The 19118-nt window shown below is 47.2% G+C and overlaps 2 long non-coding RNA genes across 3 annotated transcripts; both read right to left on the bottom strand.

The window, feature by feature from the left end:
* Positions 1-1276: 1276 nt before the first annotated feature.
* Positions 1277-8394, bottom strand: LOC140420017 (uncharacterized). 2 transcript variants are annotated; one of them, XR_011946138.1, is made up of 2 exons: positions 7181-8394; positions 1277-5586 (listed from the first exon to the last, which is right to left on the bottom strand). It is a non-coding gene; the product is annotated as an uncharacterized lncRNA (long non-coding RNA). The 2 variants fall into 2 exon arrangements; XR_011946139.1 differs by having other exon boundaries at positions 8083-8394.
* Positions 8395-12486: 4092 nt separating this feature from the next.
* Positions 12487-18838, bottom strand: LOC140420016 (uncharacterized). The gene is made up of 2 exons (XR_011946137.1): positions 18770-18838; positions 12487-18286 (listed from the first exon to the last, which is right to left on the bottom strand). It is a non-coding gene; the product is annotated as an uncharacterized lncRNA (long non-coding RNA).
* Between the last annotated feature and the right edge of the window lie 280 nt (positions 18839-19118).

The following is a 19118-nucleotide window of genomic DNA, read 5'->3' as shown; positions in this document are numbered from 1 at the left end:
ACAAGTGGAATGTCACAAGGATCAGTGCTGGGCCCTCAACGATTTTACAATCTATATGAATGAGTTGGATGATGGGATTGAATGTATGGGGGCTAAATTTGATGATGGCACAAAGTTTGGTTGGAAAGTAATTTGTGAAGTGAACTTAAGGAGTCTGCAAAAAAACACAAATAGGTTAAGTGAGTGGGAACAAATTGACAGACGGAGCATAACGTGGGAAAATGTGAATGTGTCCACTTTGGCAGAAAGGGTTAAATAAAACAGAACATTATTTAAATAGGGAGAGATTGCTGAAGCATGAGGGACAGAGATTTCTGGGTGTCCTGGTACAGGAACCACAATAAATTAGTTTGCAGGTACAGCAAGGGATTTGGAAGGCAAATGGAATATTGTCATTTGTTGCAAAGGGACTGGGATATAAATGTAGCTATGATTTGCTACAGTTGTACAGGGCTTTGGTTAGAGCACTGTGTACAGTTTGGGTCTCCTTATTTCAGAAATGAGATTAATGCATTGTAAGCAGTTCAGAGAAGGTTGACTCCCTCGGTTCCTGGAATGAGGGGGTTATCCTCACCGGTATCCCAAAATCATGTCACATATTCTTAACTCTCAGATGCTCTGATGAAAAGATCAAAGAGAGTGTGTCTTTCTTATCTGCCCTGTTATGGTGCTGATATTTCTTGTAGTATCTGGGCTTTCAAATGTGGATTTCTTTAAAATTAAGTTCATGGGCCAGGGTGTAAATATATCTGGGTGGCACGGTGGTCAGCACTGCTACCTTAAGACGCCGAGGACCCGGGTTCGATCCCGACCCCAGGTCACTGTCTGTGAGGAGTTTGCACATTCTCCCCGTGTCTGCGTCGGTCTCACCCCCACAACCCAAAGGATGTGCTGGGCAGGTGGATTGGCCATGCTAAATTACCCCTTTATTGGGAAAAAATAATTGGGTCCTCTATTTTTTTTTAAAAAGCATGTCAATATTTCCAAGAGAAAGTGATCAACTTATTCATCCCGTCTACACATTCCAGACTTTCACTAGAACGTAGGAGGATACCAGATTGATATATTCCATTCACCCACACCCAAGGTAAATATTCCAATCATTTATTGTCCAGGACAATATTCCCAGTATCTTTCATACAGAAATTAAACATTCCCGTCTGATCCCAGGTATTAACCTATTCTGTTTGTTTGTTCATGTCAGGCTGGGATTGTTCACCTTGGAGCAAAGGAGGTTGAGGGGAGATTTGAGAGAGGTGGACAAGAATATGACAGGTTTATTTGATTTGATTTATTGTCACATGTATTGGTATACAGTAAAAAGTATTGTTTCTTGCATGCTTTACAGACAATCCATACCGTACACAGGGAAGGAAGGAGAGACTGCAGAATATAATGTTACAGCTATAGCTAGGGTGTAGAGAAAAGATCAACTTAATACGAGGAAGGTCCATTCAAAAGACTGATGGCAGTCGGCAAAAAGCTGTTCCTGAGTTGGTTGGTACGTGACCTCAAACTTTTGTATCTTTTTCCTAACGGAAGAAGGTGGAAGAGAGTATGTCTGGAGTGAGTGGGGTTCCTAATTATGCTGGCTGCCTTTCCGAGGCAGTGGGAATAGTAGACAGAGTCAATGGATGGGAGGCTGGTTTGCGTGACGGATTGGGCTGCATTCATGACCTTTTGTAGTTTCCTGCGGTCTTGGGCAGAGCAGGTTCATTACCAAGCAGTGATACAACCAGAAAGAATGCTTTCTATGGTGCATCTGTAGAGGTTGGTGAGAGAGGTTGGTGACATGCCAAATTTCCTTAGTCTTCTGAGAAAGTAGAGTTGTTGGTGGGCTTTCTTAACTTCGTGTCGGCATGGGGGGGACCAGGACAGGTTGTTGGTTTTCTGGACACCTAAAAACTTGAAGCTCTCGACCCTTTCTACTTCATTCCCATTGATGTAGACAGGGGCATGTTCTCCACTACGCTTCCTGAAGTCGATGACAATCTCCTTTGTTTTGTTCACATTGAGGGAGAGATTATTGTCGTCGCACCAGTTCACCAGATTCTCTGTACCATTCCTGTACTCTGTCTCGTCATTGTTTGAGATCCGACCCACTGTGGCGATCTCATCAGCAAATTTGAAAATCGAGTTGGAGGGGCGGGGAATATTTTGATGTGGCGAATGGTAATGACCTGGAACTCACTGCCTGTGAGGGGAAGGTGTTGTGTGGAAATGAAGACAATGGAAGATTTCAAACGGGAATTGGATCGGCATTTGAGGGAACTAAACTGCAGGGCTGCAGGGATAGAACGGGGCACTGGGAACATATCAGTCATGACAGAGTCAATGGATGGGAGGCAGGTTTGTGTGATGGACTGGGTTGTATTCACGACTCTCTGTAGTTTCTTACGGTCTTGGGCCGAGCAGTTGCCATACCAAGCTGTGCTGCAGCCAGATAGGATACTTTTTATGGTGCACCTGTAATAATTGGTAAGAGTCAATGTAGACATGCTGAATTTCCTGAGTTTCCTGAGGAAGTATAGGCGCTGTTGTGCTTTCTTGGTCGTAGTGTTGATGTTGGTGGACCAGGACAGATTGTTGGTGATTTGCACACCTAGCAATTTGAAGTTGGCAACCATCTCCCCCTCGGCACCATTGAGGCAAACAGGGGTGTGTACGATATTTTGCTTCCTGAAGGAAATGACTAGCTCCTTAGTTTTGCTGACATTGCTGGGGAGATTGTTGTTGTTACACCATGCTCTATCTCCCTCCCGTACTCTGACTCATTGTTGTTTGAGATCCGACCCACTGCAGCCGTGTCATCGACAAACATGGAGGTGGAGTCAAATTTTGCCACACAGTGGTGTGTGTACAGCGAGTATAGTAGGGAGCTAAGTACGCAGCCTTGTGGAGCCCTACTATTGACGACTATCACAAAGGAGGAGGCATTGTTGTTTATCCTTACTGATTCCTGTCAGGGGCTGGTTTAGCACACTGGGCTAAATAGCTGGCTTTTAAAGCAGACAAAGGCAGGCCAGCAGCACTGTTCAATTCCCGTACCAGCCTCCCCGAACAGGTGCCGGAATGTGGCGACTAGGGGCTTTTCACAGTAACTTCATTTGAAGCCTACTTGTGACAATAAGCGATTTTCACTTTCATTTCAGGAAGTTGATGATCCAGTTGCAGGGGGAGGAGCCAAGATCTAGGTTTTGGAGTTTTGATATGAGCTTGGCTGGGATTATGGAGTTGACGGCAGAGCAGTAGTTAATGACTAGAAGTCTGACATAGAGGTCCTTGTTGTCGAGATGCTCCAGGAATGAGTGTAGGGCCAGGGAGATGGCAGTGGCGTCTGCGGTGGACCGGTTGCGGTGGTATGCGAATTGCAGTGGATCAAGGCACTCTGGGGGTCTGGAGTTGATGTGTCTCATGGCCAACCTCTCGAAGCACATCATAATGATCGATGTCAAGGCCACCGGATGGTAGTCGTTGCCTGGTTCTCCTTTGGCACCGGTATGGATGGTGGTCTTCTTGAAGCAGGTGGGAATCTCGGAACGGAGTAGGGAGAGGTTGAGGATGTCCGGAAACACATCCGCCAGTCTGCACAGTATCTGGGTTCATGACCAGGGATCCCGTCAGGACCCACCGCTTACCGAGGGTTCACTTTCAAGAAGGCCGATCTGACTTCGCAGGCTGTGATGGTGAGTGTGGGTGTGTCCAAGGTTGCTGGAGCAGTTGACAAAGGTTTGTTGGTTTCCTGTTGAAGTGAACATAGAATGCATTGAATTTGTCGGGGAGGGGTGCCCTGTTGCCGAAGATTCTACTTGGCTTTACAGCTCATTATGTTGTTTAAGCCTTGTCACAACCGACGCGAGTCCATGTCATTAGTCTGTGATTCTAGCTTAGTCTGGTATTGTTTCTTGACGCCCTGTTGTCTTTGTGGAGGTCGTACCTAGATTTCTTGTATAGGTCAGGGTCGCCTGCCTTAAATGCCTTCAGTACGAAGTGAATCTCCCGATTAAACCATGGTTTCTGGTTGGGCAATATACGTACTACCTTCTTTGACACACAATCTTCTACACACTTACTGATGAAGTTTGTGATGGTGCTGGCATACCCGTTTAGGTTGACTGCTGAGTTCTTGAATATGGACCAGTCCACTGACTCGAAGTAGTCACGTAGGAGCTCTTCCATTTCCTCGGACCAGCACTGCATGACTTTCTTAACCGGATTCTCCTGCTTAAGTTTCTGCTTGTATGCCGGGAGAAGGAGCACCGTCTTGTGGTCCGATTTTTCGAAGTGCGGTTGGGGGATGGATCGAGAGGTGCCCTTGATGTTTGTGTAGCAGTGGTCAAGGATGTTGGGGCCCCTGTTGGGACAGGAGATGTGTTGGTGGAATTTTGGCAGTACACTCTTGAGGTTGGCCTGGTTAAAGTCCCCGGCCACAATGAACAAGGCCTCCAGGTATTCTGCTTCATTGGTAGGTGTGACCTCGCACGTGTTTCATCAGGTTGGATGACGTTCTAAACCTCTTTGCGCAGTGAGAGCAGCTGAACGGTGTCTCCTCAGTGTGAAGGCGCTGGTGGATCATCAGTACCGGACAGCTTTTAAACCCACTCCCACAGTCAGAGCATTTAAAGGGTCTCTCATTGGTGTGAATGACATTGTGGCTCAGCAGGCTGGATAACTGAGCAAATCCCTTATCACACACCGAGCAGATGAATGGCCTCTCCCCAGTGTGAACTCGCCGGTGTGTCTGCAGGTTGGATAACTGAGCAAATCCCTTATCACACACAGAGCAGGTGAACGGCCTCTCCCCGGTGTGAGCGCTCTGGTGTCTCTGCAGGGTGGATAACTGAGTGAATCCCTCATCACACACACTGCAGATGAATGGCCTCTCCCCAGTGTGGACTGTCTGGTGTCTCTGCAGGTTGGGTAACTGAGTGAATCCCTTCCCACAGTCAGAGCAGGTGAACGGCCTCTCCCCAGTGTGAACTCGCTGGTGCACCTTCAAGGTGGATAACTGAGTAAATCCCTTCCCACACACAGTGCAGGTGAACGGCCTCTCCCCGGTGTGGACTGTCTGGTGTCTCTGCAGGTTGGATAACCGAGTGAATTCCTTCCCACAGTCAGAGCAGGTGAATGGCTTCTCTCCAGTGTGACTGTGTTGATGCCTTTCCGGCCCGAATGGAGCTGTGAATCCCTTCCCATAATCCTCACATTTCCATGGTTTCTCCATGGTCCAGGTGATCTTGCGTCTCACCACGTTGGACGATCAGTTGAAGCCTCGTCCACGCACAGAACACGTATACAGTCTCTTCCTGATGTGAATGGTGTAGTATTTTTTCAGGCTGTATCACTGGTTGAAGCTCTTTCCACAGTCAGTGCTCTGTAACAGTCTCACACGGGTGTGTGTGTCTCAGTGCTTTTCCAGACACACTGATGTTTAAAATCTCTTGATCAGACAGAATAGACAAACGTTTTGCCTTCTAGATTCCAAGGTCGATGATATTCGGTTCCCAAGAATTGAGTGACTCAGTCAGTTCTTGACGTGATATTTAGTTTGAGATATCGGCCTCAAACTCTTCACGTTCGAACTTCCTGCAAAAATATTTTACAAAAATCATCATTGTCAGTACAGGTCAGAAACTCAGAACAGACAATTCTAGTTTCTATCGAACATTTTTTCTTCTCTCTTTCCCTCAAATGCTCTAAATCTCCATTCCACACACTCTCTCTCCATTCTCACTCTGCTGTATCTAATATTCACCCTCCCAATTCTCCTGAAGGCACTGAATCAGGCTGATTGACAGATCCAAGCTTTCTGTCCTGGACACCGAGGCTGCCAGACAGATATATGTCTCTGTTACTGGACGATAAATGTGTGTAATATACAGACTGGATTCACTTCCTTCCCCTCCCAATTCTTATGAAGGTGCTGATTGATGCTGATCAACAAATCTAAACTCATTACAACCTGTACAAGAGTAGAGACTCTCCATCTAAGTATATTTACGGATTAGAGATGGGGAGATTCTGAGGAAGAATTTTATTTAATCATGGAGTGGTCATGACCGGAAAATCACTGCCCACAAGTGTTGTGGAAGTTGAGATGATCAATAGTTCAAAATAGAATATGAAGAAAATAAGCTTTCAGATGAACAGGGATATCGAGGGGGAATGGGACTGACTGGATTGCTGTGCAGAGAGTCAGCACTGACTTGAGTTTCCAAAAGGATTTCGTCAGTGCTGCAATAACTGTATGACTGGAAATAGATAATGTAGCTACAGTACTATATTACAGAACTAGAAATAATAATACATGTATTTTATTACTGTACCATCAATAATATATCTAATACATTCCATATAACACTAGATATATATCTGTCCGATATAACATTTTTAAAAATTATTTTACGGGGTGTGGACATCGATGATGAGGCCAGCATTTATTGCCCATCCCTAGTTGCCCTTCAGAAGGTGGTGATGAGTTGCCTTCTTGAACCGCTGCAGTCCTTGAATTGTAGGTACTGAGGTTCCCAGGTATCTGCTGCTCTTGGCCTTCTAGATAGTAGTGGTTGTGGGTTTGGAAGGTGCTGTCTGAGGAACCTTGGTGAGTTACTGCAGTGCACATTGTAGATGGTATACACGGCTGTCACTGTTCGTCGGTGGTGGCGTGTTTGAATATTCGTGGAATGGGGAGCAGTCAAGCAGGCTGCTTTGTTCTGGATGGTGTAGAGCAGCATCTTGAGTGTTATTGGAGTTACACTCAACCAGGCAAGTGGTGATTATCCTATTACACGCCTGACTTGTGCCTTGTATATAGTGGACAGGCTTTGGGGGTCAGGAGGTGCATTACTCGCTGTAGTCTTTGGCCTGCCCTGGTGGCCAACACATTAATATGGCTAGTCCAGTTCAGTTTCTGATCAATGATAACCCTCAGGATGTTGGTTGTGGAGGATTCAGCGATACTAATGCCACTGAATGTCAAGGGGCGGTGATTAGATCCTCCTTTGTAGGAGATGGTCATTGCCTGACACTCGTGTAGCATAAATGTAACTTCCACTTATCAGCCCACATCAGGATACTGTCCAGGTCATGCTGCATTTGGACATGGACTGCTTCATTATCTGAGGAGTCACGAATGGTGGTAAACATTGTGCAGTCATCCACAAACATCCCCACTTCTCACCTTATCATGAAAGGGAGGTCATTGATGAAGCAGCGAAAGATGGCTGGGCCAAGGAGTGCGCCCTGAGGAACTCCTGGAGCTGAGATGATTGACCTCCAACCACCACAACCATCTTCCCTTGTGCCAGGTATGACTCCAAACAGCGGAGAATTTTCCCCGATTATCATTGACTCCAGTTTAGCTGGGGCTCCTTGATGCCATACTCGGTCAAATGCTGGTTCAGCACACTGGGCTAAATCGCTGGCTTTTAAAGCAGACCAAGCAGGCCAGCAGCACGATTCAATTCCCATACCAGCCTCCCCGAACAGGCGCTGGAATGTGGCGACTAGGGGCTTTTCACAGTAACTTCATTGAAGCCTACTTGTGACAAGCGATTTTCATTTCATACTGCCTTGATACCAAGGGCAGTCACTCTCACCTCTTTTGACCATGTTTGAACCAAGGCTGTAATGAGGTCAGGAGCTGAGTGACCCTGCGGAACCCAAACTGAGCGTCTGTGAGCAGGTTTTGCTGAGTAAGTACCACTTGATAGCGCTGTTAATGACTCCTTTCATCACTTTGCTGATGGTGGAGTGTATTCCGACAGGGAAGTAATTGGTTGGGTTTGATTTGTCCTGTTTACTGTTCCCTTTCATGTCAGCCATCTCCTGGGGAAACTAGCCCTTTAAATGTGAACATTAGGAAAGAGATCATCATTTTAGCCAGACAAATAAATGTGTCAAGCTGAGGGAGCAAAGGATGTCAATGTCTTTAAGAGAGAGAGAGAGACCTGGGCCAAGCTTTGCAGAGTCTGCACCCTCCCTGGATTCACTTCCTTTCCCTTTAGTTGCTGCAAGTCACCAGTTGAAGGTCAGAATGAGACAAGAAATGGAAAGAGGGAGAAAAGAAAGTGTTATCCTCACAGATGTTGGAGACAAGAGTCTGTGTGCAGCTCAAGCTCATTCAGCGTTGGGGGAACAACAGCTTTGCTCGGCAGAAAACACCATGTCCAGCTTCCGCATTGAGACAATGGGGGAGCTGTGATTGGTGGAGGAGCAGAATCCTTCCGGTCCTCCAATCTTCCTATTGGTCAACACCTCAGCAGGAAGGTCAGCAGAAGTGAGCTCCCCTACACATGCGCAGTTTCCCCTTCCCTTAGAAATGCGCAGACCCGGGTGAGGGGCTGTGGAAACCATCGACGGTCGGAACTGTCAGCCGTTTGCCTGGGAACCTTGTCTCGAGGATATGTGGGGGATGGGGAACAATGGATGGGGCGGGGCTCCCGCGTCTGCGCGCTGGCAAGTGACGTCACCCCAGAGCGGACTCATTCCTATTGGTTGATTTAGAGGCCGAGTTCCTTTGCGATGTCACAATGTGGAGGTTGGACAATAAGTTTCAGACTAAAACATTCTCCTCTGGGCAACATCTGGGAGGAAATCAATGTCTCCCCCTTTCATAAATTCATAAGATATAGGAGCAGAATGAGGCCATTTGGCCCATCGAGTATAACCCTTCAACCCGATTAAAAATCTGTCGAACTCCTCCCTAAAATTACTGTCCCAGCTCCACCGCACTCTGGGGTAGTGAATTGCACAGATTCACAGCCCTTTGGGAGAAGAAGCTTCTCCTCAACTCTTTGGAATTTGCTACCACTTTTTAAAAATAATATTTATTGTCACAAGTAGGCTTACATTAACACTGCAATGAAGTTACTCTGAAAAGCCCAACTCGCCACATTTTGGCGCCTGTTGGGCACACGGAGAATTCAGAAAGTCCAAATTATCTAACAGCATGTCCTTCGGGGCTTGTGGGAGGAAACTGAAGCACCCGGTGGAATCATAGAATTTACAGTGCAGAAGGAGGGCATTCAGCCCATCGAGTCTGCACCAGCCCCTGGAAAGAGCACCCCACCCTAGCCCATGCCTCCACCCCATCCCTGTAACCCAGTAAACCCACCTAACCTTTTTGGACACTAAGGGCAATTTATCATGGCCAATCTACCTTTTACATGCCCAATCCACGTAACCTGCACATCTTTGGACTGTGGGAGGAAACCAGGCCACCCGTACAAAGCCTACGAAGACACAGGGAGAACATACAGACTCCACACAGCCAGTGACCCAAGCCGGAATCGAACCTGGGACCCTGGAGCTGTGAAGCAACTGTGCTAACCACTGTGCTACCATGCTGCCCATCTTATCCTAAGACTATTACCTCTCGTTCTAAAATGCCTGAAAGACGTGCTGTTAGGTGAATTGAACATTCTAAATTCTCCTTCAGTGTACCCTAACAGGCGCCAGAATGTGGCGACATGGGGAGTTTCACAGTAACTTCATTGCTGTGTGGTTTTTTTAAATTTAAAGTACCCAATTCATTTTTTCCAATTCAGGGGCAATTTAGCGTGGCCAATCCACCTAGGCTGCACATCTTTGGGTTGAGGGGGCGAACCCACTCAAACCGGGGAGACTGCAAACTCCGCACGGACAGTGACCCAGATCCGGGATCGAACCTGGTACCTCGGCGCCATGAGGCGGCAGTGCTAACCACTGTACCACCGTGCTGCCTCATTGTGGTGTCAATGTAAGCCTACTTGTGACAAAAATGCAGATTATTATTATTATTAAGTGGGAGTAGCCTCTCCAAGGCAGCCTTCAGGACGCGCGTATATGCAGAATCGCCAAGCAGGAACTTTTAGCCAAGTTCCACACACGAGTACGGCCTTGACCGGGACCTTGGATTCATGTCACATTACATTCACCCCCCCACCATCTGGCCTGGGCTTGCAAAATTCTACCAACTGTCCTGGATTGAGACAATTCGCACCTCTTTAACCTGTGATTATCCCTCTCTCCAGTCACTCCGTCTGGACCTGTAAATACTTAATTACCTGCAAAGACTCGCATTCAAAAGTATCGTCTTGTATCATTGACTTTGTCTATGTATGTTTCTGGAACCCACCTCTTCATTCACCTGAGGAAGGAGCTGTCCGAAAGCTAGTGATTCGAAACAAACCTGTTGGACTTTAACCTGGTGCTGTAAGACTTCTTACTGTGCTCACTCCAGTCCAATGCGGGCATTACCCCATTAAAGTAAAGGGGCAAAGTGGCAGCATGGTGGCACAGTGGTTAGTGCTGCTGCCTGACGGCGCCGAGGTCCCAGGTTTGATCCCGGCTCTGGGTCACTGTCCGTATGGAGTTTGCACATTCTCCCCGTGTTTGCGTGGGTTTCACCCCCACAACCCAAAGATGTGCAGGGTAGGTAAACTGGTATTGCTAAATTGCCCCTTAATTGGAAAAAATAAATTGGGTACTCTAAAATTTCAAAAAAAGTAAAAGGGCAAAGTCTATTTATAGTTTAAGAGATACATTCCTAATAAAAACAGTGTTTAGGCACTGTTGCTTCTAGTTTTTTGCAGTAAAAGTTATAAAATCTGAAGTTTTTGCCTTATGACTCTTTAATTTGTTCACTGGGTTTAGAATTTATCATTTAAAGTTACTGATCTGTTCAGAAATCTTACACAGTTGATTTAGAGCTACAAGTTTCAACTTCCCATTGAGCCTCAGGCAACTTCTGTCTCTCCATTGCTCATGTCAATGACAGCCCAGCAACAGAGCTGAGGGCTGGAGATGCTGTCACTCCTTGTAGGAGCTGGAATCAGTAGAAAGAAGAACCATAGTTTCTGGTTGAGCTATTTGTTCGCTGTCTGACCATATATAAATAGCTAAGCAGGTAATATGCTGTGATGAGGGTTTAGAAACAGACCCTGGGTAGACGAGTTCACTGAAGCTGTGGGCTTGTCAGCTGTACAGTGAAACCAGGCATCCAACAGCCACAGAGACCTCTAATATTGGACACTGGGTTTAACCCTGTTCTGTAAAAAAACAGACCTATCTGATACTGGGGGTGATATGGTTAATCTGACCCTTAATTCATTTAATTCCAAAAGTGAATAACATTGATTCAAGTATAGTGATTACTCTGTTAATCTGTCAACAAAGTGGTGTCAGTTCATGCAGATCTCTGTCTGAACTCAATTTAATTACATATTTTTGTTACTGACTAGTATAGTGTCCAATCTAAAAGGACGGTCGCACAGTGGTTAGCACAGTTGCTTCTCAGCTCCAGGGTCCCAGGTTCAATTCCCGGCTTGAGTCACTCTCTGTGAGGAGTCTGCACTTTCTCCCCGTGTCTGCGTGGGTTTCCACCGGGTGCTCCGGTTTCCTCCCAGTCCAAAGATGTACAGGTCAGATGGATTGGTCATGATAAATTGCTCTTAGTGTTCAAAAAAGATTAGCTGGGGTTACTGGTTAACAGGGGTAGGGTAGAGGCATGGGCTTAAGTAGGGTGCTCTTTCAAAGAGCCGGTGCAGACTCAATGGGCCAAATGGCCTCCTTCTGCACTGTAAATTCCATGATTCCTCTATGACACAGCTCAGAATAGGGATGTTTGGTTTGTGTTTCCTGTCTGCAAAACCTCTCTGCTCATCGCCTGGAAAAGGTGATTACAAAGGACATCGCTGTAAGTAAAGGGTAGAAATCCAGAACTGACAATTCTAGTCATCAGAGAACATACTTTTCCCTCTCAAACTATAAATCACTGTTCCCCACACACTCCCTATTGATTATAGATCGAATACATCCTCCTATCACATTACCATGGGCACCTCACCAGCAGAGAGACAGGAAGGTGCTGGAGGATGGACTGGAAATGGGGCTCTACCAATCAGGGCACAAGGTTTGGGACAATGTGGGGGGGGGGGGAGGGGGGCTTTGGTATCGTGACCCACAGGGTTCAGTTCTCATGTCCAAAGCAGGGAGTCACGGGAACAGGGTACAGAGGAACCAAAGAGAAACAATTTGGATCCTGAACATTGTGAACATTCTTTACTCTGGTTGTCTTTGATCCTCAAGTCATTTTGTCTTTCTCACCTTGTTTGTTTCATTAATTAACATTTGTTATAAAAATGTTGATTTTTGAGACTTTTCATGATTAGATTGATGCACTTTTGGGAAAGTGGGTGAGAGGGGTTGACAGGCTCTTATTAAAAATAAATTTAGAGTATCGAATTATGTTTTATCCAATTAAGGGGCAATTTAGCAGAGCCAATCCACCTCCCCTGCACATCTTTGGGTTGTGGGGGTGAGACCCATGCAGACACTGGGAGAATGTGCAAACTCCACAAAGACAGTGACCTGGGGCTGAGATCGAATCCGGGTCCTCAGCGCCATGAGGCAGCAGTGCTAACCACTGCATCACCATGCCGTCCCTGACAGACTCTTTTAACAGAAAGTGAGTCCCTCCAAGGTAATTGACAAAGGAGCCAGAGGGACAGATGAGATTTTATTTTTGACACAGCGATGTTAGACAATGGGCTTCCGGGAGTCAATACAGCCTTTATCCCTCTTTCCCAAATTCGGGAATGATTCACAGTGATAACCCTTATTGGGGACAGCGGTTAGATTTTATTCAGTAGCTGACACATGCTAATGTCTGAGCAGTTGTATCAAAGTGCAGCAGCATTACCATTATACTCTGGGTAGAAGCACCATCTCCAGGTAAATGCTCCCTGCTCTGCCCCAGATGCCATGGTCCCAGTCAGTGGAATATGTAAAACCTCAACAAATCTCTGTGCTCGGGGAATCCCTTCTTATACTTTATTACATCACAAAGTCTGTGGAGACTGATTTAACCCAATCATTGCTGAGCTAACATTTGAACGGACCAATTACAAAACCTGCCATTGAACCATCTGTACCCGCTCAAGCCACATCAAACTCGCAAACAATTGTCTTCCCCACGCTCCGTCCCCAGTACAGGGAGTCAGCATTCCCATGTCAAGCAGTGAAAACATGATGGCCTTGACACTCAGGGTGTTGTCTAGGATTCCAGGCATTCTTGTTTTCTCTGTCCTCTGGGATCTGTTTATCTCCCTGTTCCCACACAGCAAGTTGTCTGTTCTCAGCTCTGTTCGATTTCTGCTGGAGTTTGGTCCCTTTTACACCTTTCGGATCAATAAAACATTTGGTCAGCGAAGACCCAAACCACAATTTCCCATCCTGTCACCTGTCAACCATCCTTACCCAGAGCGTAATCTCAACAGGAATAAAAACAGGAGTGGAACAATCAAATTCAAAATAAATCCACAGCCAGTCATAGAATTTAATTTAATGTTCACTAATTAGCAAGAAAACCCGAAGCAGGGAGTCCCCCAGGATTCTTACACTCCACACCTTGAGGGAGAGGAGAACTCTCTCTCTGACCCCTCACTCAATTTCACTCCGTTATTTTCCAGTACTGTTCTGGCTCCACCTGGGGTAACATCTACTCGATCTTTTCGTCTCCTGAAGGAGCGCTGTGAGTTCTTGGTTACTGGTACAGTGGGACAGATGTTTCAAGGAGTAGATGAAACATGGACGTAAAAGATTCTCCAACTCTCTCTTTACCCCCGTTCAACTTGTGAGCACTTCTTACTTGTATTATTTCTCCCAAGTCCATTATTGGCCCAACTGAATTTTTAAATTAAAAAATACATATAGTTACAGGATGTGGGCCTTGCTGGCTAGACCCAGCATTTATTGAACATCCCTAGTTTCCTTAGAGAAGGTAGTGGTGAGCTGCCTTCTTGAACCACTGCAGTCCATGTGATGTTGGTATATCCACTGTGCTATTAGCGACTGAAGGAACAGCAATATATTTGCAGATCAGGATGGTGTGTGGCTTGGAGAGGAACTGTTCCCATGTGTCTGCTGTCCTTGTCCTATATGGTAGTGGTCATGGGTTTGGAAGGTACTGCCTGAGGAGCCTTGGTGAGTTCCTGCTGTGCATCTTCTAGATGGTACACACACTTCTGCTCCTGTGCCTTGGGTGGTGGAGGGAGTGAATGTTTGTGGGTGGGTGCCAGTGAAACAAGCTGCATTGTCTTGGAAGGTGCCGACCTTATTTAATTTTGGAGATGCACTCAGCCAGGTAACTGGAGAGTGATCCATCACACTCCTGAACTCGAGATAATGGACAGGCTTTCAGGAATGAGGAGGTGAGTGACTCACAGCAGGATTCCCAGCCTCTGACCCACTCTTGTAGCCACAGTATTTATATGGCTAGTCCAGTTCAGTTTCTGGTCAATGGTAACCCCCAAGATGTTGATAGTGGGGTATTTAGCAATGGTAATGCCATTGAATGTCATGGGGAGGTGGTTAGATTCTCTCATGAGGGAGGTGGTCATTGCCTGGCATTTGTGTGGCTCAAAGTTACTTGCAGGACTGCAGAGCTCAAATCTGATCGATTGGTTGTTGGATCATTTAGCTCTGTCTATTGATTGCTGCTTTTGATGTCTGGCATGCAAATAGTCCGGTTTCATTCATAATACCATTCCTGCCTCGCAGTGCCAGGGACCTGGATTCAATTCCAGCCTTGGGTGACTGTCTGTGTGGAGTTTGCACATTCTCCCCGTGTTTGCATGGGTTTCCTCCATCGCTCTGGAGTCCTCTCACAGTTCAAAGATATACAGGTTAAGTGGGTTTATGGGGATATGGCGGGGGAATAGACTGAGGTAGCTGCTCTGGGTACGGTTGGTGCAGACTCGATGGGCCGAATGGTCCCCTTCTGGGACTGTAGAATTCCATTCTATGGAATAAACATCCTTGCGGATTCTTACAGCTTTGTGCTGGGCCATTTCAGAGTCAACCACATTGCTGTGGATCTGGAGTCACACGTAGTCTAGACCAGGTAAGGAGGCAGATTCCTTCCCTAAAGGGAATTAGTAAACCAGATGGGTTTTTTCTACCAACAATGGACAAGATCATTCGACTTTTAGTTCGCGTTTTTAATATATGTATTTTATTCCAAACACAATCAATTATACAAACAACAACCGAATACCATTGGCTTTCAAACAGTTTGTCATTTTCCCCCTTTTCTTCCCTAAACTACCCCAACATTCCTTTCCCAACTGCTGCCCCCCCCCCAACCCCGGCGACAAACAGATCCTCAAATAGAGACAGAAAGACCCTCCATCTTACGTAGAACCCTCTTTACCCTCGGAGAACGTACTTAGTCTTCTCCAACTGTAGAAATTCCGCCAAATCCCCCAACCATGCGAATACCTTCGGTGGGGCGACCGACCTCCAACCCAGTGAGATTCGCCACCGGGCAATCAGAGTGGTGAAGACCCACTTCCCCTCCAGCAGCTCTGGCAGATCTGAAACACCAGAAAGCCCCACCAAAGAGCACGGCTCCATCGTCACCCCCACACTTCCGGCAGGGTCTCGGAAATCAATGGCCAGAATCCCCCAACTTCGGGCACACCCAAAACATGTGAACATGATTGACAGGCCCCCTCCTGCACCTCTCACATCTGTCCTCAACCTCCGGGAAGAACCCACCCATACGAGCTTGAGTCATAACATGCAAGAAACAACATAACATTTACAAAACTTGTATATACACGTCGAGACAGAACTATCCCACCATTAGTCCTCCCCCAACCCAAGCTCCTTGACAAAGTCATCCGCTTCCTCTGGCATCATAAAATAATGCCGTTTGCCCTTGCGAAAGTCACCCAGAGTTTGTCCGGGTACAACACCCCAAACCGGAGCTTGGTCAAAAGAGCGCCACCTGAGCTCTGTTAAAACCCGCCTGCCATTTGGCCAGGTCAGCCCCAATGTCCTGGTAGATCCGGATCAGATTCCCCTCCCAGCTACAGTCTCACATTGACTTCACCAACCTCAGAATCCTCTCCTTCTCCTGGAACTTGTGCATCCGGCCGATCACTGCCCACGGTGGCTCACCAGCTCTCAGCCTCCGTTGTAATGATTGGGAAGCCCGATCCACCTCCGGGGCCTTATCGCAGACCCCCTTCTCAACCAGCTTCGTGAACATTTTCAATACATAGCCCGTGGCACTCGTTCCCTCCACCCCTTCCTCAGACCTACAATTCACAGATTCTGTCGCCTGGACTGATTCTCCTGGTCGTCCACCTTCGCCCTCAGCACCTTGCAGGCCTCTCCCAGCATCACTATCTCTGCCTCCAGCAACACAATCTGATCACTGTGATCCAACACCATCCTTTCCACCTCTCGGATCATTGCACCTTCTGACTCCAGGCGCTCCACAACCCACTCCAAAGTCCCACGAAGAGGGGCTACTGCTTCCTCAATCACCCTGGACCAGTTCTCTTGCATCTCTTTCCGATGCTGCCGAAACATCCTCCAACTCCACCATACTCTCAGTTGCTGCACCACACAGATCCTCCATCTCAAGCCAAGGCTTTACTCAACTTTTGCCGGGTGTTGTAACCTGCTGATATTCCACTTTGGAGGAGAAACCACTTCCCTCCACTTATTCTGCACTTTATACAAACTAAGTCGCCATTAACTGGGCAGAAAGGGCCAGAAATCCAAGCTTCCAAGATGCAGCCACCTTGTGTGCAGCCGATAAATTCATGGCCTCCACTGGAAGTCATTCCAGGACATTTTTGTCATTTAATCTCACCAATCCCTGACTTTCCCTTTTGTTCTCCCTGACCCTCCCCCTTTCTCACCAGCATCAAACCCATCACATTTCTCCCTCTCTTTAGTTCTGAAGTAGAGTTACATTGGACGTGAAACGTTAACTCTGTTTCTCTCTCACAGATGCTGCCAGACCTGCTGCGTTTTTCCAGTTCTTTCTGTATTTATTTTAGATCTACCTGTAATGGGGGGAAAACACTATTATTATTCAGGATAAAATAAATGTCCTTCATCAATTTTTGTGGATCAATTCAGTGGAAATGCGCTCTCCCAGGCTCAAAGAGCATCAACCCACTGGAAGCAAAGTTGTGAGATCGGCCAATCCAGCAGAAAGAAACTCTCCGACCCTCCCACTTCACCAAGTGTCAGAATGAACATGGTTCAGTCCTGGATGTGATTAACAGCAGTAATAACAGCATAATCCAACCCCTCTCTTCACTCGTGAACTTGCTGGTGTCTCAGCAGAAGTGTTGACCGAGTGAATCCCTTCTCACACACGGTGCAGGTGAATGGCCTCTCCCCTGTGTGAACTCGCTGGTGTGCCTGCAACGTGGCTAAGAGAGTGAATCCCTTCCCACATTCAGAGCAGGTGAATGGCCTCTCCCCAGTGTGAATTCGCTGGTGTGCCTGCAGATTGGGTAGCTGAGTGAATCTCTTTCCACAGTCAGAGCAAATGAACGGCCTCTCCCCAGTGTGAATTCGCTGGTGTGTCTGTAGGTGGGATAACCGAGTGAATTCTGTCCCACAGTCAGAGCAGGTGAATGGCCTCTCCCCAGTGTGAACTCGCTGGTGTCTCTGCAGGTGGGATAACCGAGTGAATCCCTTCCCACAGTCAGAGCAGGTGAACGGCCGCTCCCCAGTGTGAACTCGCTGGTGTGCCTGTAGGTTGCTTATTTGAGTGAATCCCTTTCCACACTGAGAGCAGGTGAACGGCCTCTCTCCGGTGTGCAGGAGCTGGTGTGTCAGCAGATGGGATGAGATTCGAAACATCTTTGTGCAGTGAGAGCAGCTGAACGGTCTCTCCCTAGTGTGAACTAGTTGGTGTGTCAGCAGTCTGGAAGAAGTACTGAACCCCTTCCCACACGTGGAGCAGGTGAATGGCCTCTCCCCGACGTGGACTGGCTGGTGCTTCTTCAGGTTAGATAACTTAGCAAATCCCTTCTCACACTGAGAGCAGGTGAACGGCCTCTCCCCAGTGTGAATGCGTCGATGAGTTTCCAGTGCTGATGGGAATCTGAATCCCTTCCCACAGTTCCCACATTTCCAAGGTTTCTCCATGGTGCTGGTGTCCTTGTGTCTCTCCAGGTTGGACGATCAGTTGAAGGCTCCCACCGAACTCGGGTATGGTCACTCCCCGCTGTTTTTTTCAGGCTGTGTAACTGGTTAACGCTCTTTTCAGTCAGTACTCTGGAACACTCTCCCTCAGGTATGCGTGTCTCGATGATTTTCCAATCACACTGATGGTTAAATCCATCTGAAGCAGAAAGAATAGACAAATCTTTTTCCTTCTCAATTCAAAGGCCGAAGATATTCAAGTCCCGGTGAATTGAGTGAATCAGTCAAATCGAGACGTGAGGTTTGGTTTGAGATTTCTGTCTGTAATTCTTCCTCTTCTGATATCCTGTAAAAGGAGTTTACAAAAGACATCACTGTCAGTACAGGATCGGAATTCAGAACTTTTCTGGTTTCGATGGTCCTCTCTCATTTCCCCAAATCTGTAAATCTACATCCCACACACACACCCTCCACTCTCACTCTGCTGTATCTAATATTCACCCTCCCAATTCTCCAGAAGGTGCTGATTCAGGCTGATTGACAGATCCCTGCTCACTGCTCACTCATCACAGAGAGATGAAAATCTTCATGCAGGCTGCTAGCCTATCGGAAATATGTAACAGGACTAAAATTGTGTTTGATGTATCGGATTGTTCCAGTTGGTTAAAATATACGGGGTTGTGATTGATCATGATCTGGAACTTTCTGGATTGGATGGACGCTGCAGGGTTACTTTTGTCAATAATAGATTATTATTATCCTCCTGTAACCAAAGGCTAGCCTACTCACTATTTACCACCACCAATTTTCACACAATCCGTGAACTTACTGAGAGACCTGGCCCAACCTTTCCAGAATCTGCACACTGGAATCACTTCCTTTTCCTTCAGAACCAGAGACCTTCCGGTCCTCCAACTATTCCCATTGGTCAACACCTCAGCTGAATGGTCAGGAGGTGGGATCTTTCTGCACATGCGCAGCTCCCCATCGCTCCCATGGACATGGGCAGTCCGGGCCGCCCGCGCGGCGAATAGACCGGTTTCGTCCCCGCGGTGGGCTATGGGAGCTGTAACCGCCATTACCCATCCTGTTTCCAGTCTCCAAACTCCTTGGCATGGGATGAAATGTGTGTGTGTGTGTGGTGTGTGGCCGGGGGGGGGGGGGGGGGGGGTGACTCC

The sequence above is a fragment of the Scyliorhinus torazame genome, chromosome 5, assembly GCF_047496885.1.
Source record: "Scyliorhinus torazame isolate Kashiwa2021f chromosome 5, sScyTor2.1, whole genome shotgun sequence".
NCBI lineage: Eukaryota > Metazoa > Chordata > Chondrichthyes > Carcharhiniformes > Scyliorhinidae > Scyliorhinus > Scyliorhinus torazame.
This window is presented reverse-complemented; position numbering and strand designations above follow the sequence as displayed.